Raw genomic sequence first — 20836 nt, forward strand, 5'->3', positions numbered from 1 at the left:
CATGACTAGCAAATAAAGCCATTTAAAAAAAATCCTTGCATCCTCAAAAAATGCAGAAATATCCATTTATTTCTAAACATTTCAGGTAATGATAGGACAGGTATGATATACTAAAGAAGCTCACTTACCAAGTCTAGATTTCTGTAATTTTTTTAAAAAGGAATTTACTCATAAGGCTATTGCAATGGAAAGTAGAGATCTATTCTGGAATCATAATGTTAAAAAAAAAATGACCTTCACATTTACATAAAAACCCTAACAGTTCAAAACTGATTTCTCTGCAATAAATGTTCTTTTTTATAAAAAAAACAAGAGATTTATTTAAAGGTTCATGAAATAATACATAATAAACAATTTAAAATTAAATAAATGTGCCTGATGAAAATTTCTTAATAGGTTTTCTGCTAACTAGTGTTGGAGTCTCTTAGGCTGAATTTCTTTTCCTACAAATCTCAAAGTAGGCCTTACAGCTCAGAAACCATGGAACATACAAATATTCTGCTTATCATACTCACAGACTTTACTCTTCCTTCCTCATCTGTCAATACTTTGCAGTTTGCTTCCCATTTCCAGGCTTATTCACTGGCCATGTTCTCGTGCTGGCACATTAGTAATGATCCACACTTTAATCTTCTCCAGGCAGCTCTTCTTACTGCCCAGAACTTACTATGCCTCACAGGTGACACTTCTTCTAGCAGATGTTGATTATAGTCCCAATGCACAAGAGATGCTCCCGAAGGGGCTTACAGCCCCTAACAACATCACCTGCTTCCTTCTGTATCCACATAAGCAAGCACTGTTGTACCTGTTTTGAACATCTAATGATTTCAAGAAATATTATACAGATGAGATCTTTTCATTAGATTGCTTGACATGAAGTTATTTTTTTCCACAATACTGCAGCAAATAGATTGTATGATTCCATTTGAGAGAAATATTTTTTATACAGGTTCTCTCTGTGGCGCAGTTTAGTTTACTCTTCTGCTACAGAAAATTGCTGAAGAACTGGTTCTGAGGTTTCTAATGGCGCAGTGTTAACCAGAGTGAATGATTCACGGATGTTCTTAACATTCAGGAGTAACACGGAAGACTAACAGTGCAGCCTAGGTCCAAAGCTGATGAATGGCGCAGTGCTGCTGTTGTCATAGCAACCAAGAGAAAGGGGGAAAAAGCAGCACCATAGAAGGAGCTGTGACATGGATTCTGGGAGCAATTTATATTAAAAAGCTGTAAGCATCTCGTGCCTTAAAGCTACAAACTCCTCTCATTTCTCTTTAGGAATCTAAATTCTTGAATTTCTGACTCTGAGTTGTGTAAATACACATTGCAAAATATAGTAGCTATGTTAACAGCTACAACCCGCCCCCCCAAACTATAATAAGGCAATTTAAAGGATCAATATAGTACTTTGAAAGCTAATACATAAATCTGCAGTATCTTCATAATATATTGGGTCAGATTTTAAAATCAGACACCAATATATAGCTACAATGTAAGAATTACCTAGAATCTAAGACAACCAAAAGTTGTTTTTAAATACTCAGATATATTTAGATCAAATACCTTTTATTTAGATGATATACATCAGATACACTAAAAACTGCAGCAGCATCAACAGACTGACTCATGAAATTGGAAAGATACCAGTTTCAAAGACAGATATGCTATTGGATTCCCTTTACATACAAGAAGGTTCAAAGATACCAACTTCACTAAAGATGCTTATTTCCTTCATTCACAACAAAGAAATTACTGTATCATTTTGATGTGATAAGGTTACTGTTCCACCCCATGCTTCGAAAGGCCTAACTCTCTATTTAGACTGGAAAAACCTTTTTCTATGTAGTTTTTCCTCACCTCTCAAGAATCCAGAATAGTTCCTTCCCCTCCACTGGATAGTAGGATAGCTTCCAAAAGGACTTATGGGATAAGGACTTAAGAACGGTATCAATATATGGATTGCTGAAATAGTATTCTCCTCTGCAGTATTCTATATATGGCCCTAAACTGAGCTGTGAGGGAAAAATCTTTTATTATATTCCTGAGGCATGGACCACTGGTGCTATTCTATTGCATCTATTTAGAGAGGGCAATTGCATATTAAATCATTCTTTTTCATAACGATGTGTTTCTTTTCCATTATCACTCATTTTATGAAATGTTCAGACACAATATAAAGCAAAATAATTATGAAAATTAATGCATTATTGTTCTCTTTCATAGGCTGGCAGTACAATAATAATTCTAGTATAAATTATGTATTTGTTGGTCAAAGATTCCTGATGCATTAATCTCTAGGAATGATAAGTCACCACATTAAATGTGACTAAAAGGACTGCGGTGCAGGACGAACCACATGCACTTCTGACTGTAGCTGTAGTATGAATCTGATTGCTTAGCAGGCATCACTCACCATGTAACTCCCGTCACTAGATTCGTCATCAGCAAAGTATGAAAAATAACATATACTATACTTTCTTCCTAAAGTTACTGTGCTAACAGAATAAAATAAAACAACGTAATGCCAAGACTTGAAATGCTATTTTACATAAAAATACCTAGTTAAGAAAAATAATAAAGATAAAAAGGAGAAATGGGCTTCAGTAGATTTCAACCACAAAACGGTCTGAAAAGTTAAACATTTTCTAGGATAGGCCTTTTTTTTTTTTTTTCCTTTGAGAGGGGAGTGAAGGAAGAAGAGGGAAAGGAAGGAGGGGTGAAGAAGGAGTGAGACAGACAGACAAATTTACTGTTACTACATTGCCCGGCTAGTCTGGAACTCATAGATACTCTTGCATTAGCCTCTTAAGTACCCAAGATTAGAGATATACCATAGTACTTGGATTTCTAGGCTAGTTTTCAAGTCTGATAGCATATTTGGTATCATCATATTGTACACACGACACTGTGGCTGTTTCTTTTTATATCACAGTAGGTGAGGAAGCCTTGGAACACTGTTAAAGGATTATTTGAGGTTAAGTACATAAATATAATTCTACAGCCTGTCATGACATACATCTCTTAGAAGATGGTAACAGTGAGAAGTAAAAGCAGTTTCCACAGAATGATGATACTAACAAACATACAAAGTAAGGAACTTGCTTCAGATAATCTTCAACTACTTTTTACTTCACCTAACTAGAAACTGTAAAGTCAAGTGAAAAGTGAGCATTCATGTTGGATTTGAAAACTTCACAGCTGGCATGAATTGGTTCTGTGCTCCCATTGTAGTCTAATCTCTTCTATCTAGTAAGACTTTAAAATCAAATATTATTGTACTGGCTGATTTTGTGTCAACTTGACACAAGCTATAGTCATCAGAGAGGAAGAAGCCTCAGTTGAGAAAATGGCTCCGTGAGATCCAGCTGTAAGGCATTTTCTCAGTTAGTGGTCAATGGGGAGGGCAAGGTCATGGTGCGTGGGGCCATCTCTGGACATGTGGTCCTGGGTTCTATAAGAAAGCAGGCTAAACAAGCCAAGGGGAGCAAGCAAGTAAGCAAGCAAACAGCTCCCATCCATGGCCTCTGCATCAGCTCCTGCCTCTGGCTCCTTTCCTGTTTGAGTTCCTGTCCTGAGTTCCTTCAGTGATGAACAGCAATGCTGAAGCATAAGCTTTATAAACCCTTTCCTCCCCAACTTGCTTTTTGGTCATGGTATTTTATTACATCAATAGAAACCTTAACTAAGACATTTATTGTGTCCCAGTGGTTATTTCTGAAGAAAATTCTCTTTAGTTGTGACTTTAGAATATCAACAATTTAATACTTGGGGTCAAAGCACAAGTTTTTTCCTCAAAATGTCACTATACAAACCAAGCTGAGGTGATCTATGCATTAGCTAGATTCAAAAAAAAAATACTGTAAACTTGGAAATCATTTTCCCACTATGTTTATGCTTGGTAGGAACTGAAAGATGAGGATATGGTAGAGATACATGGAAAGACAAAATGCCTAGGTTTTGTTTTGCTTAAAATGGTTCATTTAACTAAAAGGCAAAAAGGGATTTAAGGAGTATTCCCTTGACTACTAATTCCTAACTCCCTTATGATTAATTCAGAAAACAAATCTGAATTTACATGAAGTCCTTTACTATTTTTATGCCTGTTCTCTTTCCACTCCTCCTCCATTATAAGCTTTCTCCAAAGGATGGTCATCAAGGAAAAGTGTTCCAGTGCCCCACGGCAGGGCACTATTGAGATGAGATGAATATATGAACTCTCCACTCTTGCAGAGAAATATCAGGTCTTACTTGAATTGTTACAGTAATTCAAGCTTTGGTGAGATTTCATTGTGGGCCTACATCTTTCCTATGGATGGCTGCAGCTCCAATCAGGACTTCAACTTGCAACAGTGATGACAAAGAGAAGAAGAGAAAGAAGCATGCTCAGAGGTAGGGTGCATTCCTATTATGTGTGAGGCTTTGGCTTCAATCACCAGCACCCTCTCACACAGGAGTATATATATTTTAAAAATCATAAAACATGATTGCCTACACATTGGAAATTTACCAAAGATCAATAAAAGAACAAGATACTTTCAACTCTGAAGGACAAGCTGTCAGGACTAGACATACTGAGCAGCAATGTTTTTGTTTCAAGAATGTCATGAATAATATATAAGGGATTTCTGAAGGTTCATTATGCTCTGTTTTCACTTTTTATGTTGCTTTTATAACCTAAATACTAAACAAAACTTTCCCAATCATATGCTACTACCTTTAAATTACAATTACAACCCTTAAAAGAGATCACTAGCTCAAAAGGGCTTTTCTTGATGTTTTTATCAGTAAGTGCTAATACATTATCCAATTCCAAGTGGTCAGCCCCAAATACATGTACATACGAACACTAAATGGGCTCAGTACAATATATACATACATATGTATTAACAGTTATAATTATAGAAGAAGCCATACATTTGATAGGGAATGGGAGGCATTGGTCATGGAGTTGGAGGAGTTTGGGGGGGGGGCTGGTAGAAATTGTAATTGCAGTACTCAAGAAATTCTAAAAAAAAAAAATCAACTTAAAAATGAGTGTATACTGATGTACACATATCAAACATACATTTTCTCACTTTACTTGCTTCATTAAACTAATCTGTTTTTGGTAAATTTAGAAAATTTACCAAATAATGTAGAAGAGTATTTAAAAAATAATCACTTTCAGAAACAAGAAACAGACATTTATCAGCAACTGGGAAAACACAGTTGTTCAACTAACTCTATTATAACTCAAAACACTGCTCACTAGACTGATAGAACAAAATCATCAATGGGCTTTTGTAGAACATTTGCTAATGGTACCATTTTGTGGTTTTCACAATTCATCTACCAACATGAAAGAACGGCTGACATTTGGGACAGGAATGGTATATTTATAATAAAAGGCAGCTGAATGAAAAGGTCTTTAAGAACACTCTGCCCTCTGGTGTTTAAAATTCTCATCAGAGGGATACTTTTTCAAGAGATGTGTTTATTGCTCTTAAATGCTGAATTTGTCAATTTGGTTTAGTACTACAAAATTTCTACTATAAATCAAGTATATATTTTTTGTTAAACCTTACATAATCCCATACTATAATGTACTGCTTGTTGAGAGACCTGCTAGGAACTGCTTTTCAATTATGGGTATTTGTTTGCCCTTTGTGAAATGGTGTGAATGAGAAGTGTTCTTAATGGATGACATCACTTAGTTCTTACATTCCACATTTGGCATTCTGAAACTCACATTCTACAGCAGGTGAGCATAAAGCAAGTAGGAAGGACAAGGTCAATGAAGCATAAAAACAGATGGTTTCTAGGAACCATCACATAAAACTGTAGTAAATTTTATGGGGAAGATCACAGAGGAATGAGGGATTCCATTTTCCTGGTATATGCCATGTTGTAAAATGGTGTCTACCTCTTAGAACCATTACACTGCTGCTAAAAAAACGGGTATAAGGGAGTCAGTGATTGAATGATGGACAACTTTTCTACCTCATAGGATTTATTTTATTGCATCTCCTCTACATATTTACATCTTAAAAGAGTTTAGCTCTCAAATCTAACTTATAATTTAAACAAATCAGAATTTCAAGTAAAAATGAATTTGTCATTGCTGTGGGATGTCTTTCTGAATGTTGTGAATAAGTGTTACTCTGACTGATTGATAAATAAAGCTGTTTGGCCTATGGCAAGGCAGCTTAGAGGCAGGCGGGAAATCCAAGCAGATATACAGAGAGAAGAGAGGAGAGGGAGACAGACACCAGCCACTGCTGAAGGAGCAGCAAGATACCAGCAGATTGGTAATGCCATGGCCACGTGACAACTTATAGATTAATAAAAATGGGTTAAGTTATAAGAGTTAGCTAGCAAAAAAGCCTGCCATAGGCCATGCAACTGGTAATACTAAGCCTCTAAATGATTTTTTTTTTTTTTTTTGGTTTTTCGAGACAGGGTTTCTCTGTGTAGCTTTGCGCCTTTCCTGGGACTCACTTGGTAGCCCAGGCTGGCCTCGAACTCACAGAGATCCGCCTGGCTCTGCCTCCGAGTGCTGGGATTAAAGGCGTGCACCACCACCGCCTGGCCTAAATGATTATTTTTAAGTGGCTGTGGGACCACGGGGGACTGGAGAAACCTAGCTACATGTCAGAGTTAAGTTTTTGTTTTTTGTTTTTTTGTTTTTTTTTTTTTTAAAAAAAAAACCTCTCAAAACAAATAAAGAGGTCTATATAACATGGCAAGAAAAGGTTTTCTTATTTTATTTAATTAACATTTTTCATTTATTTTACATACTGACTATAGTTTCCCCTCCATTTTCCCCTCTTCCCCCCACCTCCCATCTACCCTACTCCCCATCCACTCCTCCTCTGTCTCCATTCAGAAAGGGGCAGGCCTCCCATGGGCTTGAACAAAGCATAGCACATCAAGTGAGTCAGGACAGAGCTCCTCCCCATGCACCAAAGCTGGGCCAGGTAATCCAGCATGGAGAATAGGTTCCCCAAACAGCTAAGCACCAGGACAGGTCCTGATCTCACTGCTACGAGTCTTACAAACAGACCAAACTACACAACTGTCACACACATGCAGAGGGCCTAGGTCGGTCCCATGCAGGCTCCTTAACTGTTGGTCCAGAGTCCATGAGCTCCCAGGTGCTCAGATCAGCTGTCTCTGTGGGTTCCTCTGTCATGACTTTGACCCCTCTGGCTCATATTCCCTCCTCCCTTTCTTCATTCAGCAGGACTCCTGGAGATCGGCTCAGTTTTTTGGTTTTTTTTTTTTTTTTTTTTTTTTTGTTGTTGTTGTTGTTGTTGTTTTTGTTTTTAAATGCTGAGTTTTATCCATGTTTATAGGACAGAATGTTACAGATCCACAAGCAGATAAATACAGTGCTATTTCACAAATAAGTCACCCCTGTGGCTGGAGAGATGGCTCAGCAGATAAGAGTACTGACTGCTCTTCAGAGGACCCATATTCAGTTCCCAGCACCCACGTGGCAGCTCACAACTGTTTCTAACTCCAGTTCTAGGGAATCCGGCATCATCACACAAATATACACACAGGCGAAACACCAATGCACATGAAATAAAAATAAATTATTAAAAAAAAACAAGCAACTCACCCCCAAATCATACTTATGTCACAATAAGCAATTGGCACAGAAAGAAATTGTTTACAAACACTTCTGTATTCCTTTCATCCTAAAGTACTGTCATCTTCACTTTACATGTGAGCCAACAGAAAAGCCAGTCTACCTAGACAGTGAGCTTGCAAATAAATGTGTATGGAATTCTATAAAATAATAAAAAAAACTTTAAGCTTAATTATAAAAACATTGCAAATTTAAAAATCACATTTTACTACATTTATTTAGGTGGGTGGAGTAGGTGAGGTTATGGTGTTCATGTGGGAGTCAGGGGTAATTTGTGGGAACTGGTTCTTTCCTTGTAGGGAGGAGCCCAGGAAACCTTGAGTGAATGTGTATTGTCTGACATGGACACAGTGTACAGGCACCTCCTACAGAGACTAGCGAACTCATCCTCACTGTGCTGTACCTAATAAACATACTGAGCTTCTGCATTGCTGCAGTAATTGGTGCCTATCCATCAAAGTGTGCACAAACCAAATGGCCCAGCTTTTCTGTATGTGTCTGTGAGTCTGTCCTTTTTTTCATTCATTTGCCACACCAGTCAGGTTTCTACACCCAAGTTGTGCATGTCACAGCACCTTCTACCACGTGGGTCTAAGGGATCAAATGGTCATGGGGTTCACAGTGCTGTAGAATATTATTTTAAGGTGTGTTACTTTTGTTTATGTTGTATTTGTTTAACTCTGTGAAGTTGTGTTACTGTGCCTGTGTAAAACACCTGATTGTCTAATAAAGAGCTGAATGGCCAATAGTGAGGCAGGAGAGAAAAATAGGTGGGGCTGGCAGGCAGAGAGTATATATAGCAGAAGAAAACTGAGAGGAGAGAGCTAGCAGTCAGAGGAGGAGGAGGACTTCAGGGGCCAGCCACATAGCTACACAGCAAGTCATGGAGTAAGAGTAAGATTTACAGAAGTAAGAGAAAAGGAAACGCCCAGAGGCAAAAGGTAGATGAGATAATTCAAGGTAAGGAAAGCTGGCAAGAAACAAGCCAAAATAAGGCTGGGCATTTATAATTAAGTATAAGCTTCTGTGTGCGAATTATTTGGGAGCTGGGTGGCGTCCCCTCTCCCCCAAAAAGAGTAAAAACATCCCAACAACATTTTGACATCCCAACGTGGGCTATATTTCCATAGGGCCTAAGAAAGCTGCGGGGGGGAAAAAAAGATTTGGCTTCTTGAAGAGGCGCTGCTGTTCAGCTGGCAGCACTATATAAAAATGGCAAGCTAAGTAAAAACCACCTGTGCCAACACAGTTACTGGCTTCCACAGCTTGAATGGTTGAACGAAATTCTCAATCATGAACTTCCAAGTAAACCATGAGCTTTAGGCTTGGCTCTCAGGAACTGAGACGTGGGAGAAGCCAGGTGTAGGTTAGCAGTTTAAAAGTTTGCTCATGTGGTCAAAAAAGACTAGAGATTTGCAGTAAAAGTGGTCCAGACAGAAAAATCTCTAAACAGGTTCTAGTGTGTTTAACAATTTGTGCAGGCTTAAGAAAAAGGGTATGGTCATAAGAAAAAAAATGAATAGTTTATAAAACAATCTTTAAAGAGAGAAGTAAAGTAATATAAAAAAGAATAAGCCATGGAAGATGGGAAATACACAGAGAATATGGATCATATATGTTATTGTGTTGATTTTGAATTTTTTTGATGATAAGCAAACAACAGCTGCTAAAAGACATAGGATTGTGAACTGAGCTGCTAAATTGAACCAATCTAGATACTTTAGAAATGTCTTAACTTTTAAAGTAAAAAAATGTATTTTACAAATGGAAATCAAAAATACTTTGGAGTTTTGTTCCACAAGAGATGAGAGGCTGTGGATTCCTTCAGGGTTAATATGCATCAGGTTTGATCAGGCGAGACCTCCTGAAACTTGACAGGTGATATCTATTAGCAAAGGTTACTGCTGGTCTTACCAGGACTTGGTCATTATCTCAAAATTTTCTCTCTGGGACACTAAAGATATTTTGCCCACAGATAGCAGGAAGAAGTATTGAGAAACTACACCCACATTCCACAGAGAGTTGTGGGAGGCTTTTGTTTATTTGATGGGCCATAGATGTTTGAAATCATTTAGGGGAACACAGAATATTATACAAACTTAAAGTTATTTTTGTTATACTGTATATATGTTTCTACCCTTATTTATGGGACTTCTGTATATTCATAAAAATTTAAGGTTATTTTTGTTACAACATATTATATGTATGTTTCTATTTTTGTTTGAGGTACTGTGCCTATGCAGTTTATTAGGTAAAATTATAGATTTTTGAAAATTATTATAAACTATTTATGATAATCAAGAAACATGGGTTAGTAGTCATTTATAATAATCAAATTTGTAGATATGTTAGGTATGCTTTCCAGATCATATAGAGATATATTATAGTCTTCAAACTTTTCAAAGACCTACAGAATATGGTATTTAAAATGTTTTGTCAACATAGGGTTTTTCATGAAAATGAGACACATTTGCTCCCGGTAGCACTAATTTACTTCAGAGATGATGGGCATTGAAGAAACTCCTTATGGAGTTTACTTCCACTGTGGCAAGGTTAGGCACTAGGCAAAAACAAAAAAAAAAACTGCTTTTGCCTGAACTGCATGCTGTGCAAACTGGACATGCAAGACCCACAGGAAAGTGACTGCTGGACTTTGCCAAAATAAGGCTGGATGGTCCTTCAGGGTTTATAAAATCATAAAGATCAACAGCAAACAAGTATTAGTTTGTGATATATTCTCACTACTATACATTCTTCTACTGTCTATTTACCCCCTGGTATTTTGTCTGCCCTAATCCTTCAGATACCAATTAACTTTTGGAGACTAGGGTCTCAGTATATACCCTGGGCTGGCAGCAAACTCATAATGCTCCTGCCTCAGCCCTTTGAGTGCAAGAACTACATATTCTGACACATGTTTGATTCCCTAAGATTAACAGGTTCCACTCATGTCCTATTACTCTCAATTATTTAACTGCTGATTTAACTCTAATGTTCAGGGTTCCTTTTAAGAACTTCATATAACTGATCTTACACACTTGCCCCTCCATCTCAAGCCCTAGCTTGATCCTTCATTTGCCACAACTCTAAAAGAAATACTGAACAACTTAGTTCTATAATTTAGATTTTAGATAAGCAGACTTCTTATAAAAATGTAGAGAAAGGTTATGAGGCAACAGTTGACAATTTAGGATGGAAAACAGATAGTATAGACAAAAAATGAAAAGTAATTTACATATTATTAATCATATAGCAGCATCCAAAGAAATAAATATGGTCATCCCCCAATTTTTTTTTTTTTTTTTTTTTTTTTTTTTTTTTTTTTTTTTTTTGGTTTTTCGAGACAGGGTTTCTCTGTGTAGCTTTGCGCCTTTCCTGGGACTCACTTGGTAGCCCAGGCTGGCCTCGAACTCACAGAGATCCACCTGGCTCTGCCTCCCGAGTGCTGGGATTAAAGGCGTGCGCCACCACCGCCCGGCCATCCCCCCAATTTTTAAATTTAGAGAGGAAAGGGGTGCTAGGGATTGAACCCAGAGCATCATGCTAATTGTCCACTGAGCTACATCATGCCTAGCTCTGACAAAAGATGTGTCCAAAAAGGGACGTATACAGAGACAGAAAGGACAGAATCAAAGACAGAGTACAAAAACCCTCTAGTCATATTGTCGAGCAAGAACAAAGCCCCAACTAAGAAGAACTGTTTTAAGATAGCAAAGAGAAGACTGTGGAGGTATTAAAACAAACAAACAAACAAACAAACCATGAAAAAGGGACTGACCCACTGCATAAGAAAGATAATGATGTAGTAATTTGTCTGTAAACTTGCATTTACAATTCATCTTTTATGAGCTAAACTGCCAATATTAACTTCTTGATATATACATTATCTTGCTTGATCCATGAAATACTTTGTAAGACAAAAATAACCATAAATACTCAGAGTAAAAATGTTCACATAGGTAAGTAGCAGATCCAGTCAGATATGCACCCCAAGAATATCTGATTCCAAAGTTTTTCCAGGACAAATATTCTGCTTCAAGCAACAGAAAACTACAACTCTTGTACAAAGTTGACAGAATAAAAGTTGAGACCCTTGGGTCAATTTTAACAGCAAGATGAAGAATCATTTTGTATTACTTGATACACAATATCACAAAAGACTGTCCAAACCACAGCCTTACACAAAGATCATCACAATCACACCCCACCCCCCAGACACCCACTCAGCATTAACTACTCAGCGGTAGAGTGGTATCATTTCTTTTACTGATCCTTGGGGCCATGGATCATTGTTTCCATTACCAGTGCAATTTTCCTCACTTGTCTTTAAAGCTTCTCTTTCCCTGAAGCACTTTGACTAAACTCAGTTTACCACAGCATGCATGTTCCCATTGCAATGCTATTTTCCCCCAGATGAACCTAATCTTCAGAGGCTCTTAATCTGATAATTGCTATAGTTTAAGGTGCTCCATCCAAAATTTGGAGCATAATGGCCAATGTGATAGTATTAAGAGGTAGTAGGGTCTTTATGTAGTGATTTAGGCAGGAGGGTTCCTTCTTTTACAGTGTGGGATTAGATTCTTATAAAAGAGTTTTCACACAACATCCTGTTTTGTTTTTTTTTTGCCCTCTCATCATTACCATATGAAGACATGAGGACCCCTTCCTTCCAGAGAATGTAGCAACCAGATACCTAGTCTTGAAAGCAGACAGCAACTTTCCAAATACAACTAAACCTGCCAGTACCTTGATCTTGAACTTCTGAACTATGAAAAAATAAATTTCTATTCTTTATAAATTACTCAGCCTTGTTTCATTATGGCAGCACAAACAGAAGAAGACAACCTTTATTTTGCCTTAATGTTTAAGGAAAATAATGCTTAAATTAAAAAGCATAGAATAAATATCATAAAGAGGTCACAGAAGTGTAAGTTATGAGGAAGGAGTTTAAAAATAAATCATCAAAATCTAGTCCCACACAATTTACATTAGAAAGTTCTAAAAGAATATGAAGAAATGAACATGTAACTACTAACAGTAATTTGATAAAACCATACAAGAAATTTAGAGAGTTATAGGTCCACAGGATGTTAAAATATGGATGTATAAAGTCTTTGCAAAAGAAAAATGCTCACTACGAGTTAATATGGGGTTAGAAGAAAATGTAATTCTAAAATATTCCAAAGCGATCTCTCTCTTGTGCTTTTTTCTAAAATTAAAAAAAAAAAAAAATGATAAGATCCTTCAGTGCAGCCAAGGCTGGGATTGAAATCACAACCCTACCTCAGCCACCCCCAAGTGCTGGGATTACAGGCCCACATCACCGGTCTGGATTCGTGTCCATATTGGTACCACTAAGCAACATAGCTTCAGCATCCTCTTAATATTAAGCAAAATCTCTAAAGATTAACAAAATCTCTAAAGCTAGAGAAAATCATGAGGAGTACTTTCAGAATCTATAAAGTGTTGATAGCAGGAAGACGCTAATTTTATACCATATTATTCTAAAAGACAGAACTAGTGCTAATGGATTGCTGTAACTAAGAAACATATTTCATCCATGGAAATCAGAGCAGGAATGACAACTATTCAAGAAACAAACAGGCTCTGCTACAAAAGAGAAAGTGTTTAGAAAGAGGTTGCTGCTACCCACTTAGACTGAATTTCCTCACATACATAAAGTACTAAGTGTTGTCTGGAACACAGTAATAGCTCAATAAACATTATATATAATTATCGTACTTACCTCTATCATTAATACTTGAAGGTTAAGGTTTAGTTAGGCAAAGGTTTACCTGCAGCATCAGTTGGGTCTGCTGACTGCAGGCATATTTAATTCTGTGGTTATTAGGCTGGTTGTTATAAGTTTTCTTGTGTCAATTTTGTATCATGTTTTCTTCCATTTTTTTGATGTTGTACTCTAAAACTGTACGCTATATTCTCATTATTATTAGTGGCTAATTCATTTCTTGTCTTTTAATGTTGCTTATTATTTATCTCCTTTCCTGCTTTAATTTTTCAGTATGAATTACCATTTCTCTTAAAGATTCTACTTTCTCAGTCTTTTCCAAGAAGTGGTACCTCTACTAACATCTGGTTAATTTTAGTCACTTCAGCTTTCTAGTTTGTCGATTTTTTTCTATTTACTCCTCCATATTTTATCTCCTATGTTAAATGCTTAACTAATTTACTTTAATGACTTCCCTTTTGTTAATAAAGCATTCAGGGTAATGACTTTTAACAGTGTCCCAATGGGAACATTTCCTAACTTCTAATACACCTTAGGCTAAACTTCTGGATTTTGTTTTGTTTTGTTTTGTTTTGTTTTTCGAGACAGGGTTTCTCTGTTTAGCTTTAGAGCCTGTCCTGGAACTCACTCTGTAGCCCAGGCTAGCCTCAAACTCACAGAGATCCGCCTGCCTCTGCCTCCTGAGTGCTGGGATTAAAGGCGTGCGCCACCACCGCCCGGCGATTTTTTAAAAACTTTTTTTTTCTATTTTTAACTCAAAACTTACTTTAAAATTCTTTAAAAGTTTGCAAGTAGGAAAAGAATTATTCCTTATTTTTGGTTGTTAGATTCCATTTTCATTTTTATTTTTACTGTAAATGTACACTTCACAGATTTTGTTACAACTAAATATATGATCAATACTTAGAAACAGTTCAGTGTAAAAACGAATGTGTTTTTTCTATACTTAATAATTAACTGCATTATTCAAATCCCTCATATTCATTATTCACTGAGTAATTTCATCAATTTTCCTTTTTATTGTTAACAATGTCTGCCATATGCAGTGCTTTTTAAAAACAACTTACAGAATTATAATTCACATACCATAAAATTTACTATTCCTTCACTTAAAACAGGTTTTGTATACTCACAGACTTGCAGATCTATCACCATCACCTATGCTTGGAACATTTTCATTACCCAGAGAATACCTCACACTCTTCACACTAACTTCACATACCCGTCCCTTTTATACTAGGAAATCACTAACTGTTATGTTCAGTCTCTATTCATGACATTCCATAAACTAGAATTTCACAAATAATTATATGACCTTTTGTGACTGGCTTATTTTATTTAGAATGAATTTACAAGGTTCATCCAGGCTGCAGCATGGAAAAGTAAATAATTTATTTTTGTTGTCAAACAATATGGCTGTAATACATTCTCTTCCATTTATCAGCTAATGAACATCCAAGCTGTTAGCCTATGATGATCATACACCTCTTACCTGTTCGGTTCTGTTGGCTTTAATAATGCTGACTCATGAAAACTGAAATTATTTTTATTGAAGGAAGTAGTAATTCCCTAAAATTTTCTACTTTTAGTATTGTAGGACTTAGTAAATAATCTCTGCAGGACCAGAAATAGTTCCTGCTTGCTGTTTTTATCACTGAATTAACCTTAGGATTTATAGCAGGTAGGTCTTCATAGTCCAAAGATATTGAAAAGTCTTCATATATTTATTTTTGTATTACAAAAAACAAAAATGGGAACATAACAGCCATTAAAGATGAAGCTTGGACTACCATGTACACCTATTACATTTTTAAATCCACTATGTTGGACTCAGTGGGGCTCATGCCTTTAATCTAAGCAATAGAGGTAACAGCAGGAGGATCCAGAGTTTAAAGCCAGCCTTGGCTATAAAATAACTTTGAGCTTAGCTTGGGTTAGATGCCTCTGCCCCTCCCCCACAAAAGGAATGAATAAGGCACCTAGAATGCTGTTTTTCTAAAATTCAAAATATGTACTCATATTCTATAGTATGTTATGTCTAGTAAGTCAGACTATAAAAGACTAATAACACATTCTAGATCTTTTATATTTTCAAATTAGGTCTTTAATAATTTTCTTAGAAGGCCTATGAGATAAAGCTACATTTCCTTATTTATCCTTAGTTTTATGAGAAAACTATCATATGGTCAATATTTAGCATATGCTAGGAGGTATATCTAATAAATCATATTTAATTTTCACAAAAATCCTAATAAAATTCAGGCTCATACATTTTGAATTCCATTGTTTCCCAAAACTGTAAGGTAAGGATAAACGGTCGATGAACAAGTTAGATCATGTAGATTAATTTAACGTATAGGCCTTTTTTAATGTCAAAGGAGCTTTAAGGTGATTCTTACAGAATGTTTCTAAACTAAGTAAATGTTTCAATTTGATCTATGACAAAAACACTATTTGTCTATAGCCAGTATTTCAAATGTCCAAGCTTATCATAATCAGATCATTTATTATGAGTTACCATCCACAATACATTGCCTAATCTATTTGGTGGGAGTATCTGAAGATTAAACATCAAGAAAGTGGAAGGGCTTTCAAAGTTAAATGAAAGTCACCTTCTAAAGCTCAGAAAGCCCATTTAATATAGTTGACAGAAACTCAAGTCTCAAGTTTCGTAGACATTTTAACAGTTATGGCTAGCATTTTACTACCTACTCTAGGTTAGATACCAACTTATAAAGTTTACAGGTACCTGTCTATTTCTTACTGTTCTATGAAGTAATAATGTTATTATCCTTATTTTTACAAACAAAGAAAATGAAATAGAGTTTTTTTTAAATGAGTTTGAACAAGATTACACAGCAAATTTGTTATACCACCTCATGAAGTTTTTGATTTCAATTTTGCCACAGGGTAAAAATTACAAACATTAAAAATGACATAAACTAAACTTACGTCATCACTGTCCCATTTTTTTAGTAGTTACATGTCTCTACCATAACCAAAAGCCTGTCTTTATACTTGTGTGTGTATATATCAATTTATAACACACATGGATCCATATTATTGACAATTAAATTTTCATTTTTATATGCAAACAACACTATATATACATGCATATAAACATAAATTTCCAAACTCATTCAAGTTTATTTATAAAATTCAGAACAAAGTTGTTTGTATTGATGTTTACACACACAAGCATAGGTAAATGGCATAAACTAAATAGCAATGAATCAATGCACTCTTTAATATTTATAGATTAAGAAATATCAAGTCTTTGAGATACAGTTAAGAAATCTTGGAAAGAGCAATAACTAAGAACCTGGTACTAATTAGGGCCAACAGTGTGTCTCTGCACTCTTCCACATCACTCCCATTACACAGCAATACATAACTAATTAACCAAATGAACAGTGGCTCCTATTCAAACTTAGGCTTTCTAGTTTTCATTTACTGCTTAAACCATATGACTACATCTTTTTTTCTTTTTTTTTCCTTTTTTTTATCCTGTTTATTTTTTTTCTTTTATTTTACAATACTATTCAGTTCTACATAATAGCCACAGATTCCCTTGTTCTCCCACTTCCTGTCCCCCTCCTCTTCCCCCCAGCCCACCCCCCATTTCCACCACCTCCAGATCAAGGCCACCCCTGAGGACTGAGATCGACCTGATAGGCTCAGTCTGGGCAGGTCCAGTCCCTTCCTCCCAGATTGAGCCAAGCGTCCCTGTATAAGTCCCAGGTTTCAAACAGCTATCTCATGCAGCAAGCCCAGGACCTGGTACCACTGCCTAGATGCCTCCCAAAAAGATCAAGCCAATCAACTGTCTCACCATGGCCGAGAGACAGCCGGGACTGACCTACTCTGGTGATGGGATGGCCAAACACCCTAATAGTTGTGCCAGAAACCCCATCCAAGGACAGAGGAATCTGGATGCAGACATCTACGGTTAGGCCCCGGGTGGAGCGCTGGGAGTCTAATTAGCGAGAAAGAGGAGGGTTTATATGAGCGAGAATTGTTGAAACCAAGGTTGGATAAAGCACAGGGACAAATAGCCAAACGAATGGAAACACATGAACTATGAACCAAAGGCTGAGGGGCCCCCAACTGGATCAGGCCCTCTGAATATGACTACATCTTAAGTCATCAGAAACAAAAACAAAAAAGTAAATGAGATACAAATACCAAAAGGCAGGTATTCAACTTATCTAATGCTCAATTTTCTCATTGGTAAAAGATCATTTCCTAGCTGTATTATTTTTCGCAAATTTTCAATTTAGCAAGCATTTACCTTTTTTACCTCTCTGACTTAGTTGACTTATTTGTAAAATGAAGATAAATGTAAAACTCTATTAGTGAAGCATATACCACATAGAAGACCTTCAAGTGAACATTTCTAGCACTTTTCCATTATTCAATAAAAATATGATTTCAAAACACATACAGTTTGTTTGTTGATTGACTGGATCTCCTAATGTAGTCCAAACTGGCCTGGAACTGACTGTACAACCAAGGCTGGCCACTAGCTCATGATCCTGCCTCAACTTCCTTAGTGCTGGGATTATGTGCATAATTCACTACACAGTTCCTCAAAAACAGTGTTTTTTTAAAGTTCAACTGGCATCTAATACTAAAAGCAATTTTCAAAATATGCTCACCAAACTTAAAACATGGTTTTAGGTTAGTAAAACCAGTGTATCACCATAAGACACAACCACATCCCCACTGTATAGAAGAATACAAGGATGGAATGACTAAATCAGACGTGGAATACAAACTTAAGCAGTCTTACCATTGAGCCTATGTCTCAACTGCTTTTGCTGTATCAACTTATGTTTTTACTAAATAGAGCAATGCATCTATACATTTAAAAATTACTTTCAAGCTCTAAGTTATTTGTATCTTTTAAAGTAACCTTTTGTTATTCTTACTCTTTACAAAAAGTCAAAATATCTGAAAAATGGAATTCTTTCTGCAAACAAGTCTTCACATACATCTGTGCTAAAGGACTAACACAAAAATATGTTGAGTACAAAAGCTGCCTGAAAATAATGACATGAAAAGGATACTCCTCTGTAGTATCTTATAATGACTACAAAAGTACTTATCTTGTTTAATTAAGGACTATTTAAAAATCAGGAAAACATGTATAAGGTTAATGAAGAGGGTCAGTGAGACGGCTTAGTGGGTAAAGGCACTTGCTGCCAAGCCTGATGACCTGAGTTCAATCCCTGGGACTCATATAGTACAGAGAAAGAACCCACTCCTGCAAGGTTAATGAACACAGATTATTCTAGTCCCTCGCACTCTATTTTCTCTCTACATGCTTGCCAATAAGATCCAAAAAAACATTGAAGTGGATCTTATTACTCCCCATTCTATCTCTGCTTATATCTTACAAAGTAGGCTCCTTGCCATGGTTAAAATTTCCGACTCCTACCTGCCTCTTGATTTCATTTTTTATTAATCTCTTCTCTGACATACTCTGTTAAACCTCACTTGAGCTCTTTATAGTTTCTGAATATGCCAAGATTATTTCTGTCTTAGGATTTTTCATACTGTTCCCTTTGCCTAGAAGACCCAGACTCCAGCTTTTCCTTAGCTCTTCCCCTAAATGCTGCTCCTTCCCTTTCTTACTCTTGCATTATTCCATAGAAAGAAACTCCATTTCTACCCCAATTTCTCTGCACCCATTCCTTATTTCATACCTTCATAGTGCTTGTTACTATCTAAAATAATTTTACTTATTGGATATATCCCCCTTCCCCCTTAAACAGGGTCTATGTAGCCTTGGCTGTCTTGGAACTGTGCAAACCAGGCTGGCCTCAAATGCACAAAGATCTGCCTGCCTCTGCTTCACAAGTGCTGGGATTAAAGGCTTGTAATACCATGCCCAATGGTTATGTATTTCTTATCAATCTCCCTCACAACAGAAATATAAAAACCTTAAAGCAAGACCTTGTCTTTTTCACTGATATGTTTTATCTACAGAAATACTTAGAATTTAGTTATGAATAAATATCTGTTGAATAACTGAGCCTTATGTATGTATACTGAAAACAGAAAACCAAACGTTAGAAAGCCATAAAAGAAATAAAACAGGTTAACTGTTTGGTAGGCAATATACATATAAGTAATACTTGGAAGTTTAAATTCATAGAAATAGATAAATTAGTTCATTTTAGCCCCAATGGCTTCATTAAATTTGTACCCTTTGGTATGTACCTCTGGAGGGTATTTCTTCATTGTCTATTGTTTCTTCTTTTAACTTTCCTTTTATTTACTTATAACAAGACATAATTAGGAAAAGGGTAACTGATAAGCAATCTACTGACCAAGGATTTCTTTTAAATTTTGAAATAATTTCACTTATTCTGTGTTAAATGGAAAAGTTTATCATCTGCCTTACTTGGGGGAATAACGGCCAAAGAAACATTTTTACAGAATCTTCTTTTTTTTTTTTTTTTCGGTTTTTCGAGACAGGGTTTCTCTGCGTAGCTTTGCGCCTTTCCTGGATCTCACTTGGTAGCCCAGGCTGGCCTCGAACTCACAGAGATCCGCCTGGCTCTGCCTCCCGAGTGCTGGGATTAAAGGCGTGCGCCACCACCGCCCGGCCAGAATCTTCTTTTAATATACATATTTCCTTCATTCAGAAGTTTCAAAATTCACTCTCAATCTTTAATTCTTAGGTTTTGGATTTACTTTAGTAAGTAAAACTTTATGAGAAGTTCCGCATACTTTAAACACTGTGAAATTAAAATTCAGAGGTTCATACATGTTATTAATCAACTATACCCCAATCTGCTGTGCCATGACATCACCTCTGAGATAGCAATTTACTATGTTATTAAATGTATTTATCTTTTAACAAATATAGCTTATTTAGATTAACATTTGAAATTGATGTAAGCAAATCAGGTAGGTACCAAAAACCCCAGGCAATCCAGCTTATTTCATAGAAACTCAAACTTGTTGCACTTTTTCCAAGAGGTGTGGAAAAATGAAACACAACACACAGCAGCAATCAGAGTTTGCATTTTGTGTTTTTAGTAATGACACCTTTTACTACAAAAAGGAAGGATTTCTAAGCAATCAAAGTTTATTCTTGTCACACCATATTAAAGTTGATTATTTAGGCTACTATGTCATTTAGGTATTTAACCAATTTTTTGTTTATTTGTTTAGGTCTTTTGTTTGTTTGATATAGGGTGTCTCTGTGTGTAGCCTTGGCAGTCCTGGAAATTACTCTGTAGATCAGGCTGGCCTCGAACTCACAGAGATTCACCTGCCTTTGCCTCCCAAATGCTAGGATTAAAGGCATGAGCTACCATTACCCAGCCCTATTTTACCAATTTTTATCTAATGATCTGAGTCAATACTTTGACTCACTTAAGTTACCTAAAATACAATAAGCAATGTAAAGAGATCAAACTTACATTTTATGAAACTACAAA

General features: G+C 36.2%; 1 protein-coding gene across 13 annotated transcripts in view; it reads right to left on the bottom strand.

The window, feature by feature from the left end:
• Window positions 1-20836, bottom strand: part of Tanc2 (tetratricopeptide repeat, ankyrin repeat and coiled-coil containing 2) — a 326078-nt gene that overhangs the window by 184110 nt on the left and 121132 nt on the right. For 2 of the 13 annotated variants that reach the window (XM_028865163.2, XM_028865162.2), the window contains exon 1: window positions 516-3512. The exons of the other annotated variants lie outside the window; for them this stretch is intronic. The gene's annotated coding sequence lies outside the window, so the exon portion shown is untranslated. Of the gene's footprint in view, window positions 1-515; window positions 3513-20836 lie in introns of those variants that run through there. 13 annotated transcript variants of the gene reach the window in all.

The sequence above is a fragment of the Peromyscus leucopus genome, chromosome 8b, assembly GCF_004664715.2.
Source record: "Peromyscus leucopus breed LL Stock chromosome 8b, UCI_PerLeu_2.1, whole genome shotgun sequence".
In the NCBI taxonomy this organism is placed as follows: Eukaryota; Metazoa; Chordata; class Mammalia; order Rodentia; family Cricetidae; genus Peromyscus; species Peromyscus leucopus.